This window comes from Falco peregrinus, chromosome 3 (genome assembly GCF_023634155.1).
Source record: "Falco peregrinus isolate bFalPer1 chromosome 3, bFalPer1.pri, whole genome shotgun sequence".
Taxonomy (NCBI): Eukaryota; Metazoa; Chordata; class Aves; order Falconiformes; family Falconidae; genus Falco; species Falco peregrinus.
Window position 1 is genome coordinate 2,368,462 of NC_073723.1, and position 17,307 is coordinate 2,385,768.

The 17,307-nt window shown below is 43.6% G+C and overlaps 1 long non-coding RNA gene across 1 annotated transcript; it reads right to left on the reverse strand.

The window, feature by feature from the left end:
- Positions 1 to 1,202: 1,202 nt before the first annotated feature.
- LOC129784141 (uncharacterized) lies at positions 1,203 to 5,575 on the reverse strand. The gene is made up of 3 exons (XR_008746570.1): positions 4,969 to 5,575; positions 4,527 to 4,661; positions 1,203 to 3,088 (listed from the first exon to the last, which is right to left on the reverse strand). It is a non-coding gene; the product is annotated as an uncharacterized LOC129784141 (long non-coding RNA).
- Positions 5,576 to 17,307: the final 11,732 nt, after the last annotated feature.

Below are 17,307 nucleotides of genomic sequence, written 5' to 3' on the forward strand. Positions count from 1 at the left end.
CTTTTTCCATATTATGTATCTCAACATCCTTAAACTGGGCTATGTATTGTGTCACCCTTTGGGAGTCAAACAATGTGAGGACTGAGTCTGTAGCTGCCTGTCTTCTATGGAGCATCCTTTCTTGAAAAAGAACATTTATTTGAATGGAGAAGGGAAGGTTGATGCTGAGGTCCAAATAAGAGGGCAACAGTCCTCAAACCTACTTGGGTCAAAAGCCTATCTCACCTGGAGTCACTCCAGTTCTCTAGAAACCTCAGCAGAACAGGGGAAAGCAGTTCCTTTGTCAATAGGATTTTCTCTACTCCATTGCTTCAGACTGTAGTCATGCAGCAACATTTCTGTGACCAGACTAATGTCCATATTTTGATTTTACTGAAGGATGAGATTTCTGTGTTTTTAACTTTGAACACAACATTCAAGACTCCAAGTACAGTTGAATTTCCCCTGCATGCACTACTTTATATTAGTTGAACACACCATAAAGATATGGACATATTAGCTCCTTGAACTGTATTTGAACCAAATACTTGTTTTGTGCCCTAAAGGTTCAAGTCAATTGTTTATTTTATTTTATTCCTAGCTGAGATGTGGAAACCAGTCACTCAGTATCATGAACCCTGTCACCTCTCCCGCCTGCAAAAAGCAGTTTCTTTTATTCTTGTAGTGCTGTGTAAGGTTATACTTCTGTGCCATGGGACATTGTTGCGTGACCCTGGGACTGGTGACCTGTGGTACACTGTCCTACCTATGCCTGAGTGCCACGTGTTGACTCCCAGTAGCAGGAGTGACTGTGTGTTGGGCACTCTGGACTGGAAAGGACTTTCAAAGTCTCCAAATCCAACCCACCACTGCTGCAGAGAACTGTCTGCCATAAAACTGACCAAGATCCCTCCCGAATATCAGCTGCCACTTTTTGCCTCAGCAATACTAAGACTATACTATTATGAAGTTAGAAACATTCTTCTGGTTTCCATTATCCAAGTTTAATTTCTTCCAAGTCTTCCTTGTGCCAACAAAAACTTTCTTCTCTTTCTGGTGTTCACAATTTTGCGTAAGTTATCAGCAATATTTATCCTACAGGCTGTCTCTGTACTGGGCAACACTCTGCTTCTGTGGCAACAGGGTAGGGAATGTAACATTATTTAATGTATCACTCCATTATGAGCTATGCCCAATGACACAACAGCTAGAACAGGGAACAGGACAACATGTCAAAGGAAATTTTTATTTATGATGCCATAAAAATGCCATCCATGATTCACTGGGTGGAATTGTCCTAGAACAGGAAACAAAAACATAGTGCATAAAAAATAGTAATAAACATCAAGCTGATAAATGCTCCTAATTACTTGAAAATAGCTTCCTTTTTTTCCCATTAGCCTTTTCCCTAACCTTTTTGTACCAAAAATAATTTTCCATGAATCACAACCATATCATTATAATGAGTGCAAGGAAATATCAATCTATATAAGATCAAGTTAAGTAACAGGAAACATCACATTAAGTATAATCTAATTATACTTTGTTCCACAACAGAAGGGACAGATTTATTTTTCAGATAAGAGTGAAAAGCAGTGTATAAACATGTGAAACTCAGAGGGAGAATCACAACATCTACCATTAGGCTCTGCAGAGTTAAGAAGCCGATTGAAACTGCCTAAGACAACAGTTTGTCCACTGACACTACTGGGAGTGTAGTTCTTTACCAAACACCTACATCAAATACCTAACGCTATGCAGCTAGACAATCAAAAGTAAAACCACAAAATTATTCTCTTCCAAAACAGGCCTTCTTAAAGCAGAAGCTGAGAACTCTGAAATATACCCAAAGGTCCTACCATTTTAAAATGTCAATATGTTTGTGCTTCTGGAACTCCATAAGGGGATAATAAATCATAAAATTAATGCCAACAAAGACTATTATCAATGTCTTGTTTGCCTTTATAATTGACACGGGTATAAAATTCAGCTCAGTATTCCCTGCACTGGACCACAACTTGCGTGTGAGATTCTTTTGAAAAAGGTATTTTATCTTCATCTGTATGAATTCTTACCTCTCTTGCAGTCTGTAAGGCTCAGGAAATGTTTGTGAAGTGCTTTGAGAGCCTCCTTGGGGATACAATGTAGAGAAATTGCAGGCAAATAAATAAAAGGTCAACTTCTATGTAGTTACTGTCACGTTTTTTTTACTTGAAGACCTTGCTTTTAATACAGCTTGAAGTCAAACAGGTGATTAACAAATCATGGTACATACAGTACATTAGTACAATGTGATACTTTCTGTCTTTCAATAAACACTATTTACACAGGATCAAATTCTGCCCTAAATTACACCAGAGTGAAATCAGAGAAAACAGCTTCTCAAGTCAACAGAGCCACTCCAGATCAATGTAGAGAAGTGAAGGTTTTCCAAGACTACTGTCAACTCATTCCAAGCTTTTTTAACCTCCAGGGTTATGTGTATCAATATCTCAATAAGGTACTTGGAAAATTATGCAGCTGATTAACAGCAGACCCCTGTGGGTGAGATGTAATTAAACTGGAAACAAAAGGTGCTTATTCCCAGGGTAGAGAAATGTAGAAAATACAAAAAGATACATGTCCAACCATGAACCTATATGAGAGGAGTGACACCTCTATTTATGGGCACAAGCATGACTGTTAAGGACACAAGTGAGTTAACTAATTTGGAAATCTCTGTGATATTGGCACAGGTCCTCTGACTGCAGCGTTTCTTTACCATCAGTGTTGATCTCATTCTAGTCCACGGAGCACAAGTCATCTCACCCCAAAGGATTTACCCTACTACAGTGCAGATGTAGATGACTTATTTCAGTCAGCTGAATCCCACTTCTGGTGCCCACGTTGTTGAATTGTTGAAGAGCAAACCCCACTGTTCCACCCTCACTTGAGAACAACGCATGCATCACAGTTCAGTTAATTCCCAGACGATGGACCTTCCAAGCATTTCACCAGCTTTCACATGGTAACAAAGGACACAGAGAAGGTGGAGTTACTGAATGCCACCTTTGCTTCAGCCTTCACTGCCAAGGCCAGTCCTCTGGTTTCCCAGACCCTGAAAGCAAGTCTGGAGAAAGGAAGACTTTCCCTTGGTCAAGGAGGATCAGGTTAGAGATCACTTAAGCAATCCTGACACCCACAGATCTATGTACCCCAAGTGAAGGAGCTGGAGATGTTAAAGCTAAGCCATTCTCCATCATCTCTGAAAGTTCATGGAGGACAGGAGAGGTGCCTGAGGACTGGAGGAAAGCCACTGTCACTCCAGTCTTCAAAAGGGCAAGAAGGAGGACCCAGGAAAGTACAGGCCAGTCAGCCACAACCTGCATCCCTGGAAAGGTGGTGGAACAGCTGGAGGTCGTCTGTAAGCATGTGCAGGGAAAGATTATCAGGAGTAGTCAACATGGATTCACCAAGGGGAAACCATGCCTGACCAACCTGATAGCCTTTTATGATGGAATGACTGGCTGGCTGGACGAGGGGAAAGGGATGGGTGTCGTCTGTTTGACCTCAGCAAGGCTTGTGACACTGTCTCCCATAACGTCCTCACAGGTAAGCTCAGGGAGCATGGACTAGATGAGGGGACAGTGAGGTGGGTTGAGAACTGGCTGAATGAGGGAGCTCAGAGGGTTGTGATCAGCGGTGCGGTCTAGTTAGAGGCCTGTAGCCAGCGGCGTTCCCCAGGGGTCAGTGCTGGCTCCAGTCCTGCCCAGCTTACTCACCAGTGACCTGGAGGAAGGGACAGAGGCACCCTCAGCAGGTTTGCTGGTGATACAAAACTGGGAGGAGCGGTCGGTACCCCAGGAGGCTGCGCCGCCATTCTGCGAGACCTGGCCAGGCTGGACAGTTGGGCAGAGAGGAACCCAGTGAAGTTCAACACAGGCCAGTGTAGGGTCCTGCCCCTGGGGAGGGACAGCCCCACGCACCAGTACAGCCTGGGGTGACCTGCTGGGGGGCAGCTCTGCAGAGAGGGACCTGGGAGTGCTGGGGGGCAGCAGGTTGCCCATGGGCCAGCAGTGTGCCCGTGGGGCCAAGAAGGCCAGTGGGACCCTGGGGTGCATGAGGAGGAGCGTGGCCGGCAGGTGGAGGGAGGTTGTCCTCCCCCTCTGCTCTGCCCTGGTGAGGCCGCATCTGGAGTGCTGTCCCAGTGCTGGGCTCCCCAGTTCAACAGGGTACTGCTGAAGAGGGCTTAGTGGAGGGCTACAAACATGATGAGGGGACTAGAGCATCTCCCTGAGGGACCTGGGCCTGATTATCCTGGAGAAGACTGAGAGGAGATTTTATCAATGCATATATATATAGCTTAAGGACAACTGTCAAGGGGATGGGGCCAGGCTCTTTTCAGTAGTGCCCAGCAACAGGACAAGGGGCAACGGGCACAAGCTGCATCACTAGAAGTACCTTCTGAGTATGAGGAAGAACTTCTTTTCCTTGAGGGTGGCAGAGCCCTGGCACAGGCTGCCCAGAGAGGCTGTGGGGTCTCCTGCTCTGGAGACATTCAAACCCACCTGGATGTGGCTCTGTGCAGCCTGCTCTGGGGGAGCCTGCTCGAGCAGGGGTTGGGCTAGGTGATCTCCAGAGATCCCTTCCAACCCTGACCATTCTGTGATTCTATATTTTGTGGGGCAGGACACCAATGCTGACTGAAAATAATAGAAAATACCTGTAAATTAAGTAGCCTAGAAAAAACTTGGGTTTAACCCCAGCTGGCAATTAAGCAGGACCAGCTGCTTACTCACTGCCCACACCCCCTGCCCCAAGATGGGGGAAGGAATTGGAAGAATGAAAGTGAGAAACAAACTTATGTGTTGAGATAACAGTTTAATAATTAAAAAGAAATAGTAATTTTAAAAATGTAAGGGGGGGGGGGGGGGAGGAGAGGAAGTAGCAAAGAGAGAGGAAAATAAAACCCAAGAAAAACAAGTGATGCAAATGAAAACAATTACTCACCATCGAGTGATGCTCAGCCAGTCCCTGAGCAGCAACTCCCCAGGCTCTGCCCAACCTCCTCCCTAGTTTTATTGCTGAGCACGATGTCATATGGTGTGGAATATCCCTGTGGTCAGTTGGGGTCAGCTGTCCCAGCTGTGTCCCCTCCCAGCTCCTTGTGCCCCCCCAGCCTGCTCGCTGGTGGGGTGAGGAGCAGAAAAGCCCTGGGCTCTGTGTCAGCGCTGCTCAGCAATAACTAAAACACCCCTGCGTTATCAACACTATTGTCAGCACAAATCCAAAACACAGACAGCCCCATACAAGCTACTATGACGAAATTTAACTCTATCCCAGCAAAAACCAGTACAAAAACAATCAAAGGAATTGGAGCTGTTTTTTCTAGAAAACTTTAAACTTAAAGAGAAATTTTCATAAATAAATACAGATATATTCTCCATGCCCAATGAGCTGAATAAAGATTGTCTTAAATTGAAAAAAAGGAATCCATTAGATATTAAGAAAACCTAACGAGTAGGAAAGCTAAGCACTGGCACAGGCTATGTCAGGGATGGAAAGTCTAGCACATATTACCATCTGCAACCAATAGGTTGGATATAGCTAACACCAAAGTCAGCATGGACCAGACAGCTGCTCTCAGTCCCTCCCAGCCCTGTTTTCTCTGATTGTGAATGGTTTTCACATTGTTTCAGAATGAGATGAGGCAGAGAAAAGAAGTACTCTATTCTGATTTCTAACAAATTGTTTCCCATTAAAAGTAACAACATTTTCAAATGCTTGCAGCGATCAGCAGGATAAGTCATTGTTCCTCTTGCACTACACATAAATTCTCTTGCTGTCTTATTTGTGGACATAATTGTTTCTTTTTAAAAAAAAAAAAAAACATTTTCCTGTCTTGTATAATTTCCCTTTAATCTTGTGATGATCTGAGATTAGTTTTATTGGTTTTGTTTCAAACTTGTTTCATATTTTGAGATCCTAGATGAAAAAGTTTTACACCTATATATAGTATTGACATGACTGAACAGACCATCAAAAGAGCTTACCAAGAGAGATCTTTATGTAAATGGGTAACAAACGGGAGGAGATAAGAAATCTGCCTGAAATTACTTGGAAAATCATAGATAATTTAAGTTGGAAGGGGCCTCTTGAAATCATCTAGTCCATATCCCCCACATCTTCTCCCCCAGTTCAAGCAGGTTCAGCCAGAGCAGGTTGCTCAGGACCATGTTCAGACAGCTTTTGAGTATCTCGAAGTACGGAGACTCTGTAACCCTTCTGGGCAACCTGTTCCAGTGTTTGACTACCAGCACAGTAAGAAGTGTTTTCTAGTGTTCAGATGGAATTTCATGTTTTAATTTGTGCCCACTCTCTCTTCTCCTCTCAGTGGTCACTATCTAGAAACATGTGGTTTCCTCTTCGTTCTCTCACATCAGGTATTTATCCACATTGATAAGATCCCTCTGAGCTTTCTCTTCTCTGGATTGAAGAGTCCAAGTTCTTTCTGTCTCTCCTCCTATCACAGGTACAAATAAAACTAACAGTGAGGGCTCCTGAATCTTAGCTCTGTCCCCCATCACCAGAACCAAGGCTGCTGTGGGTACTGGCTGCTGCTGGGGGTGGCTTGGATGTACCATTAGTATGAAGGATGGAGGAAGGCCTGGCAGAAACGTGCCACAGCTTATTCTGTCTTATGTAAGGTGTGAAGACTAGTCAATCTAATTTTTAATTACAGCTCAGTCTCCAAGCTAAGCAGTTGATATAATTCTCAATGCTTCAGTTGCGTAGCAATGACAGTGAAATATTTGAATCCTAACTAAAGAAGAGATAGCGCATCTCCTGTCTGTGTGCTTGATGCATTGTGCTGCCCCCTCTTTATTCCACCCTCTACAGCAACATCTTACATCTTACATGTGTGCTCCTGTCATGTATAATTCATGGTGTTGTGCAGCCCTGCTCTCCTCCTGCCCTCCATTCCCATTCAAATCAGTTTTAAAATGCAATGACTCCAGGTGCTAATGTTTTAGACAAGCTTGAAGCAATTGAGACAAGGCTGTAAGCTGAAAATAACGTGCAGTAGCATAGTCGAGTAGTTAATCAATACAGGACTTGTCAGCTTTTCATATCAAGACATTAACAAAGTTATGTTGCCATAAATGAAAGGAGTTTTGAGGGGAGAAAAATAAAAGCTGTTAACAAGACAATGTCTGAGTTAGTTGTTTTTTTAAAGAAAAAAATAATGAAAAAAAGACCTCAAGCATTAACATTTGAATCTTTTGTTACTCTTAGTTGTGCTTGTTCTAACTAGCCTTGAGGAATTACGATAGCAAATACAACTGAAGGGTACTCACCACAGCTTGATGATGGGGAAGATCCAGGAATGCGTTGACGTTAGAGCTTCACACATTTCTCTACAGCCACAAATGTTCCCTGACCCCTCCATAAACTGCAGTTTGGAAACTACTGTATCACATGACCATTGCAGGGAAAAAAACTTGGATTTAAAAAAAAATAATTAAAGAGCATTTGTAAACCTTCTTCCTTTCTCCCTTAGATCGAAGTGTGACCTTTTTTTTATGTCCAAAACCATTAATACTGCCTTTATCATTTCAAATTCCAAAAATCAAAGTAAGACTAGAGAAAACAAAAGCATCAAAAGCCAATTCAGACAAATACTTATTCAGATGCTTATTTCACAACCATATTCCCTATCCCCGCAATCCTACCCACAGTGGGCAACTGTAAGGGCCCTTTCTGAGAAAAGGCTTTGTTCGCTGTCTGGGTGCCAGGTTGCAGAGTGATTACTTTTAAAATGTAGCGAGGAAGCAATTAGCACTAAATCTGGCTCTCTGAGCTCATCCACAGATTAATTCTGTGCACACCTGTCTGCAATGAGGGGCTGCCCAAAGCCCCCCACATCTTAAGTATGGGGGAAGAAGAGATCTTAAATGAGCATGGAGGAAGCTAACAGTTTGGTGGAATGTGAACTGGCTGCAAAGGTGCTTTGCTGTATGTAGCCATATTCCGGGGCAGAACTTGTGTGGTTATATATAACCAGCACTTATGTATGCAATGGGGGATCTTGCTTAGGGTCTGTGCCTTCACATATTATAGGCAACTAGTTAGTCAGGGCCACCTGTTGCAAATATTTCTTCTATATGAACACTGTCGTAGAGGAACTGTGCTCTGCATGACCAAGTGGGAAGAGAAGTGTACTAGTGATGAGGTGCTGATACCAATCATGAACTGAGCAAAAGCAGTCCTTGAAGGTTCCCAGTCAATGAAAAACCTCCTGGAGAGAGCATCCTCTGCCCCCAGTTGCTGGTGAACAAGAAGAATTGATTGAATGCTCCAGACCTCATCTGCATGTCTATAACATGGTGACGTGACACATTTTTGTTGAAATACCATGAAGTTTTGAAGTTGAAGTGAATAAAGCATCATCATTCATGTCTAACAATGGATGGAAGAGATCTGTATCTAGCTCTATCTGGCATGAGGGTTCATCCTAACTTTTGGTGCAGTGATGAGCATCTGTGGGCAGCTGGGAAAAAGACTGTATTAAATAGTGGCTACCTGTGAAAAATGCTTATACATTGTTGTGTAGTCAACTGTCCACTGTATAATGAGCTGAACCTCTGCAAGGATTGCATGAAGGTGACAGGTACAAAATGATAATAAAAGCAGGGAAGATTTGATCTTAAACTACTGTAAACAGCGATGGGTGATGCATTCTGGGAAGAGCTCATCTTCCCAAGCACCAGTTTAAGGCTTAAAATACTGTTTGAATACTTTGGTAAGAATCTCTAGACTTTTTTTTTCCTGGTAAATGCATCACTTAAAACTAGCATAAATGGTATTTCCTCTTACTTGAACAAACCATTCACAGAAATACAAGTTCTATAGACCACTTAGTCCCAAAACATTGGATGAAAATGCAATGTGAGCAAAGCAACCTTTATATCACCTTTACTAAGAAGAGAAGGGGTTGACACTACGCACACTTTAATCAGAAGCATCCCAGTACATTCTGGAGTGTCTACAGCTTATTTTCAGGCTAATCCAGGTAATGGATGGAGACTAAAGTGTGACTTTGTCAGGCAGAGACAACCTCAAACAATTCTTTGCAGCTCATTTGATGGCATAGCCTGGGGGATGCTGTTTGCAAGTGTAAAAGGCAGAAGTCCCATCACAGGACACCAGTGTGTGATATTAAACTTTCTGTAAAAGGCCATCCTTAAATTAGGCCCATTATCTCTGACATACAATCTCCACACAAGTGAAATATTTAGTGCTGAGAGTTGATGGCATTTCCCTAGGCAAAGCTGTGTGCAGTTCACAAAGCTTTTGCTTGAAGAGCACAGCTTGGCAGCCTTTATCAGCCAGTTTGACCAAGACTGTGAATAAAGTCTTGTGCATACAGTCTCCCTTGCAGAATCAGAGCATTAACACACAGGGCTACAGACCTGCTGGAAAAAAAAATATAAACCTTGGGCTTTGCAACACTTCACAACTTTGTTGTGTGTCTGATGTAAACGATGATGAATTATTGTGCTGCCTCAAGGGCACAGTGGGATCATTTCTCTAGAAAGCATGCCTCTTTATGGGGCAGAAAGAAAGGTGCAACCACCTCAGACTGAGGCTATAATAACCTGTGTAATGAGATGTCCTCTGACATTACCATGGATCATATCCCTACAGCTAGGGAGGGTCTCCTAGTGTGGAGTAGAGAATGGGAGCCGAGGAACTGGGACTGTTCCTCTCCTCACCGCTGGTGTTTGGAGAGGCTTTGTTTGTCCTATCAAGAAAGAACGTACAAGACCAAAGACCTGTAGCTTTAAGTAATATAAACACACACACACACACTGAAAAAGAGTCCCAAAAGACCTGCAGGATGAAAATTGAGGTAAGAATGAATAGTGTCTCGTCGGTGGAGCTGAATCAAGGGTTCCACTTCTGCCTTAGCAGCTTATTCCTGCCGGACTCCTGGACTGATCCATTGGCTGGTCCTTAAAACAATATGAGCCTTTGGCTGAAAGCTGTGACTATAAACGTGTTAGCATTAACATTAAGCAAGTCTTGAGAATTTACTGTGTCGCTTTTAGTTCATGCTTCTCTTGGTGAAAACAAAACGGTCCTTTCTTTTGCTCTTTCTGAAGAAGACAAGGCAGGGATCTCTTTTTTGCTTCTAATTACAATGTGCTTTACTGTGCAGCCTCATTGAGGGGAAAAGGTTTTTGAAGTCTGCAGCATTGAGTGAGGACTGATCACTAATTAAAAATGTCTCTGGGAAGTTAGCTATAACTAAAATGTACTAAGTAAAAACAATCAGATCATTGTTTTGCTAATGGTATGTGTCAAATAAAACCTGCATAAATCAGGTGCTTTGAAATAGCTGGGAAAGCCAAGCCCAGATGTGGCAGAAGTTCTATTTCAAGTGGATGCTGACCGTAGTGTGCCAGTGCAGCATCCCTGTGTACCTGTGGTGATGATCAGCTTTTGTGAAAGACCTATCACTCTGTTCTCCTTGCATGGGAACAGCCCGTTACGGTGTCCCCATAGTTCCACAGAGCCAAACTTACCCACTTGTTTAGAACAGGGCCTTTTGGCTCTTTCTGGGTTCCCCTGTGGGTTTGGGACTGTGTTTTCAGTGTGTTGTGGGAGCTGGGACTGAAACTGAGTAGAAAATACAAGGTATGCTGTGCTTTCACTTTCACAGGACACCATTCCAAGATGCATTAAAACATTACCCTAAAGGTAAATCAAGATCCAGCAGAACACAGCTATAGCAAGCAATTTTATTTACTTCCCATTTAATAGGTTTCAAAGGTGGTTGTGGTTTTTTTCAGTTCTATCTGCTTTGTAAAAGAAATGTCTACTTTTGAGATTTGCACTTACCTCTGCCCATTAATATAGTGGCAGATGGTACAGGCAGGTATGTGTTAGGGTGGATGTACAGATGGCTCACTCTGTCTTGCGGTGCCTCTGACAAGATAAAGACATGAGGAACTGCAGGGTGCTACAGATTACAAGGGGAAGTAATGTATATGCAGATGGCCTACACTGACCCATGGTGCCACTAACAAGACAGAAAAAATGAGAAACGGCAGGACATTATAGACAGCAAAAAAGTTAATAGCTTGACAAAGTTGCTGTCAAAGTTAGAAATTACCTTGAAATTACATGGCACCCATGACATAAACAGCAAATATGGGTACAAAATCAGCAAAGCCAAGGCTGGTAGGGAAATGGTACACAGAACTGGGTTATTTGGGAGGGGATAAGAGTGGTAAAAGAGAAGATCTTGCAGGGGGAAAAGGGAATATAATTTGAGCCAAATCACAGTGTTCGCAGCTCCCTGTCAAGCAGCACTAAGCCTGACCAGCACAGCTTGAGGCAAGACTGTAAACACATTGTTGCTCCAACTGTGCTTGCATCTGACCCTCTTGTGCACTCAGGAGGGATCTGGATGGTTTCCCCATAGCTGGGAGGGAACACGCGGAGGAGGTGGCTGGGCATTCTTGACTTCCAAATGGTGTGAAAGTCAGTGTTGACAATCCTCTAAAGAAAATTTTGCTTTTGTGACTTTGGGGGTGATTTTGATGTTGTGTATACATAGCCTGGTTTTGAATCTGGTAATTACTTTTCTTTCATTCAAAGAAATCCATGCTCCACCCTGCCTAAAGTCAGCTCCTCATGATATAAATATTTAAACACCACAAATGCCCAGAGCTGGTGGCATAGCATAAACAGGAAAGATAATGCCTGGGACGGTGATTTTAGGAACAGAAGTATAAATTAAAGGTAAGAATGCAATCAGAAGTGCTATCTTTGTTTTGTGTAGGAAAATCAGGGGATATATCTGAGTTTGTCCACAGAGGCTACCTTGAGATTACTGTCAAAATCAGACTTGTAGGCCAATGTTTCACTTTCAAGAAGGGGTCTAGCAGATTGCAAAGTGGTTTTGCAGGACTAGAACTTACTCTGGTTGTGGCATGGTGGGCTTCACTGCACAGCTCCAGTTGCAAGAGTCTGCTTCTTCCCAGGTCCCCTGGCCATGGAGCTCATTCCCTACAGGAATGTGGGCCTGGAAGGGAACAACACATTCTCTGCAATCAAAGGCAGAAAAAAACAAACCCCAGAGCAAACACACCATGTCTCCTCTGGTCTCATCAAAGGCTACAAAACTTTTCTGATTCTTTTGGAACAGTGTCTGGCTGTAAAGAGGCCATGGGAATTGAACAGGAAAGGTGAAGAAATCACCACCATCTCATTTCCACGGCCAAGAGGGAAGGCAGTGGAAAGACTATGTCCCAGTAGACTGTATCCCGGTAGATAATACCCCAGGCTGCATCTAAAAGGAGGGTCACAGAAAAGTTTTCATAAATATTCCAGCTGTCCTGAGACTTCTCATGTGTTAGAGGTATGTGGATGTGCTAGAGTATAAATGTAAAAGCACAGTTCTCACATTTGCTGCCTTTATTTGTTGCAGAGTTCAGTGCTCAAGAGTCAAATGATTCTGCAGGTAGTAATTACTGACTTTGTATTTGCAAAACGTAGTTTTAGTTCAACAAGCAAATCGAGACTGACTTGTCTTGAAAGGCTTTTCTTATTCTGCCCCACCTGTTTTCAGTGTCAATTTACTGGTTGCTGTGACCATGATGCTCTCTTGGCAAAACAGGCTGATTTCAGGATGGAACCCTAGTGATAATAGCTATAGTCCTGCACTGTACTGAGTGGACTAGTAAGGCAGTAGATGTCTTTGTGCTGCCCATGTAGTGCAAGGACATTCTGGGCAATGATTTAGTACTTCTTAGAAGACAAGACCCCAAGAAGATTATAAAAATAACCATATAGTGACTTTGTTGCAGACAAAACACTTGTGACTGGGGCAATTTAATTACTCACATATTAATACCAATTTCTGATCACTCATTCTTGTATGGAGAAAAAAAAAGAAATATAAAACACCCCACACTTCTGCAAACAACTTTCCTCCTCTTTCTCCAGGCTCATCTTAGGCCAAAAAAAACCCCTATTCTACCCATTCCCAGTCTCAACTTCCCTTATTTTCATCACAGGTTACACTCAGTCTGCCCCAATCCATTTGGTGAGGTGAATGGGCACAGGAAGCTGAAGTGATGTCCATGGTAGATTCTGTCTGTTTTTCTGTCCACCCTTTGCTTTTGACTGATTTCTTCCTGCCAGACCTTGCTTCCTACTAGTTTTCCTCCTGCCTCTCAGTGGTTTTCCACTGCTGTACTTTGTATCACTGCACTGGGGTTGGTCAGCCACAGGCTGCAGTCCCTCAGGAGTGTCCCTGCCTCTTGGTCTGGAAGGGACACCCTCTGAGGTATAGCTACTTACCTGTGATGTCACAGGTGTGACAAACATTTCAGTTCTGAATAAAAGCACCTCTAGTGGCAACATGAGCCTCTTTAACCCAGGACATCTTAGACTGGATTTCTCATATTGACACTTGAGTTCCTCACTGGAAAGGAGCTGACCTTTCCTAGCTGGGCTTTGTTGGGCTGAAGAGTACCTAGATGACACGCATCAGTTGTTGCAGTGTGCCTCCTGGTGACCTTCACATCTTCTGGAGGTTCATGCTTTTCTCTCCAGGTGCATATTGATTCTAGTGCAGGTGAACAGGCGTGCAGAATTTAACTGTGTGAGTGGAGGAGAACAGAGAAGGTGCATGAAGCAGAGACCCAGATCTTTTTTCTATCTTTAAAGAAAACTATCTTCTCCTACATGTGAAAACATGAAATTATTCCTGGGCTTTTCTGTCACTGGTAGTTTTAAGGGCAGGGGATGGTGTCTGTGTCTCCCTTTAATGGTCCTCCAAAGCTAAAGGAAAACACACAAAGGAAGGCAAATGAATTGCCAATAAAAAAAAAGAGTGGCTGGCAATTTGTAAAGGGAATATTTAGGTAGCCCCATGATCCTGCAAGCTCCTTCTGGTGACATTTCATTCATCTGTTGTGTTTCAGACTAGTGGCTTTCCCAATTGCATAAGGCTTTTCCCAAGAACAGCACTGGCTTACATATAGGGACTAGATGGATGTATGGCAGCAAATTGGCCGCCCATTCAGGCATCCTGCTTTTAGATAATACTTTTACGGTTTTTACTTCTTTCTTTGTTTTAGAAAATAAGGTGCCTGATGATGCAGAGGTTAAAGAGTTTAACAAGTATGAAACAGAAATACAGAAGATGGTTTCAGAGTTCCTCATTTGAGGCTTTAGTTTCAGTGTTTTCAAAGGCATTTCCAGCAGCACCAAATAATTAGCTGTTGTACCAGCCGCAGCACCAGAGCTCATCTTCACAGCTGTAATTACTGCATGCTTCTGACACCATAGATATTACCATTAACCCTGCATGTGAATCATCATCTAATTTATTGTCTGAGCTGAAAGCAATTCTGTCTTTCCCATTGAAAATTTGCAGCAGTGCTTTGTCATGTTAATCTTCAGGTTATGATCTCTCCTCCGTATGCATGCATTGCCTTTCCAGACAGAGTCTCACTGAAGCACCTCCTGCTGTCAGCCTTCCTGTGCAGTCTTTGACAGTTTTGGACTTTTTCCTAAAAGCACAGGCAATCTTTATTTCCAGGTATAATGAAGAAGTTCATTTAGCAAGCATTGGTATTTACAGCGCAGAAGGAAGGATATTCTGAGAGACCTGAGATGCTGAAAAGGCTGATTATTATAATCTCTAAAAAAATAAGAGGTCCGTATAATGTCCTAACTGGTATTGCACGGTTGACAAGTGTACTTCATGCTGACCTACTGTTGGTGAATCTGCAAAAGAGGCCCCTTATATCACATCAGGTCCTGAAGCTGTCTGAAAAGGTGGGACATGGGCCTGTGCCACATGAAGTACCACAACAAACCATCCCAGCACAGGCTGAGGTGTAAGCACTGTTACTTGATAAAATATTTCTAAAGGAGATTTGTACAAAACAAACTTTTTCATTAAAAAATATCATGTCTACTAAATCGGGGGGGGGGGGGGGGTAGTGGAAAATGTTTGCAATCAATTGAAGTGAGTTCTAGCTGAATTTAAATATTTAGTGTTAATTTCCTCTGATACCAATTAATTTATCTAATTGAATCAAAATATTTTGTTACAAGGAAGAAAAAAATGCAGTCTCACAGGGGTTTTTTCTCCTTTCTCTGTGAGTCTGCTTAGGTAAATTATGCTTTCTATGATGCTTCGCAGGCTCTGTCTGCACTGATAAATTAAACAGTACCACAAAATATTTCCAGGCAGTGGACCTCAAACATCTTTTAAATTGTACTGTTTACAGCATTAAATTGTTAAACTTATCTCTTGGTCATGGTCCAGGCTCACTCACTCTCTCCCAAGCAGTTCCCAGGCACAGGAAGATGTTAGAGTGGGCCAGGGACTGTTTCCTGACAGACAGGTTGGATGTAAACATCAGGATTTGGAGGTTAAGGCAGCTTATTAGTTATACAGGTACAAACTGTTTTCTCACAGTTCAGTCCTGAACTTCCCACTAAAGTTTACTCATGGAAATTCAAAGGGACTGAATGGCTGGCTGTTCTGAAGTCCTCATGATCCTTAACATTTTCATGCTCACATTTGTCTGGAAATATAAGTTAATCAGTACCATCTAACTACCATCTAAGGTCATTTAGGAGATCTGTCAGGAGTGAACTTGATTCCAGGCAAGTCTTCTAGGTCATGGTCATTTCACCTCTCCAAGTAATAAAATCATAGAATCATTTAGGTTAGAAAAGACCTTTGAGATCATTAGGTCCAACCATTAACCTAGCATTGCGAAGTCCACCACTAAACCATGTGCCTCAGTGCCACATCTACAGTCTTTAAAATGCCACCAGGGATGATGAATCAACCTCTTCCACAGGCAGCCTGTTCCAATGTTGATAACCCTTTCTGAGAATAAATTTTTCCTAATACCCAATCTAAACCTCCCCTGGTGCACTTCAGGCCATTTCCTCTTGTCCTATCGCTTGTTATTTGGAGGAAGAGACTGACATCCACCTGCTTGCAACCTCCTGTCAGGCAGTTGTAGAGATGATAATGTCTGCCCTGAGCCTCCTTTTCTCCACGCTAAACAACCCCAGTGTCCTCAGCTGCTCCTCAGAAGACGTGTGCTCCAGACCCTTCACCAGCTTCACTGACCTTGCCTGCACATGCTCCAGCACCTTAATATTTCTTTTAGTGAGAGGCACAAAACAGAACACAGCATTCAAGGTGCGGCCTCACCAGTGCCCAGTACAGGGGGACCATCACTGCCCCTGTCCTGCTGGCCACACTGTTTCTGATAGAAGCCAGGATGCTCTTGGCCTTCTTGGCCACCTGGGCACACTGCTGGCTCATGGTCAGCCAGATGGCAGCCAATACCCCCAAGTTCCTTTCCCCACAGGCAGCTTTCCAGCCACTCTGCCCCAGCCTGTAGCATTGCCTGGGGTTGGTGTGACCCAAGTGCAGGACCCGGCACTGAGCCTTGTTGAACCTCATACAGTTGGCCTCGGCCCATCAGTCCAGACTGTCCAGGTCCCTCTGCAGAGCCTTCCTATCCTCAAGCAGATCAACACTCGCACACAACGTGGTGTCATCTGCAAATCTCCTGAGGATACACTTACTCCCATCATCCAGATCATTGATAAAAATATTAACCAGGACTGGCCCCAGGACTGAGCCCTGGGGCACACCACTTGTGACCGGCCACCAGCTGGATGTAACTCCATCCACCACCCCTCTTTGGGCTCAGCCGTCCAGCCATGTTTTTACTCAGCAAAGAATACACCTGCCCAAGCCATAAGCAGCCAGTTTCTGCTCGCTCAGGTTGATCTACTCCACAACCTTCCCAGGCACCAGGTTCAGATTGACAGGCCTGTAGTTACCTGGATCCTCCTTCTGGCCCATCTGATGATGAGTGTCACATTTGCTAACTTCCAGTCAACCAGGACATCCCTAGTTAGCCAGGAAGGCTGATAAACAATGGAATGTGGCTCATTGAGCACTTCTGCTGTCTCCCTTAGTACCCTTGGGTGGATCCCATCCAGCCCCGTAGACTTGTGTGTGTCTAAGTGGTGTAGCAGGTCTGACTGTTTCACCTCAGATTATTGGGGCTTCATTCTGCTCCCCATACCTGTCCTCCAGCTCAGGGGACTGGGTACCCCAAGAACAACTGGTCTTACCATTAAAGACTGAGGCAAAGACAGCATTGAGTACCTCCGCCTTTTTCTCAGCCTTTGCCACCGTGTTTCCCCCTGCATCAAATAGGGGATGGAGATTCTCCCTAGCCCTCCTTTTCTTGCCAATGTATTTGTAGAAACATTTTCCATTGC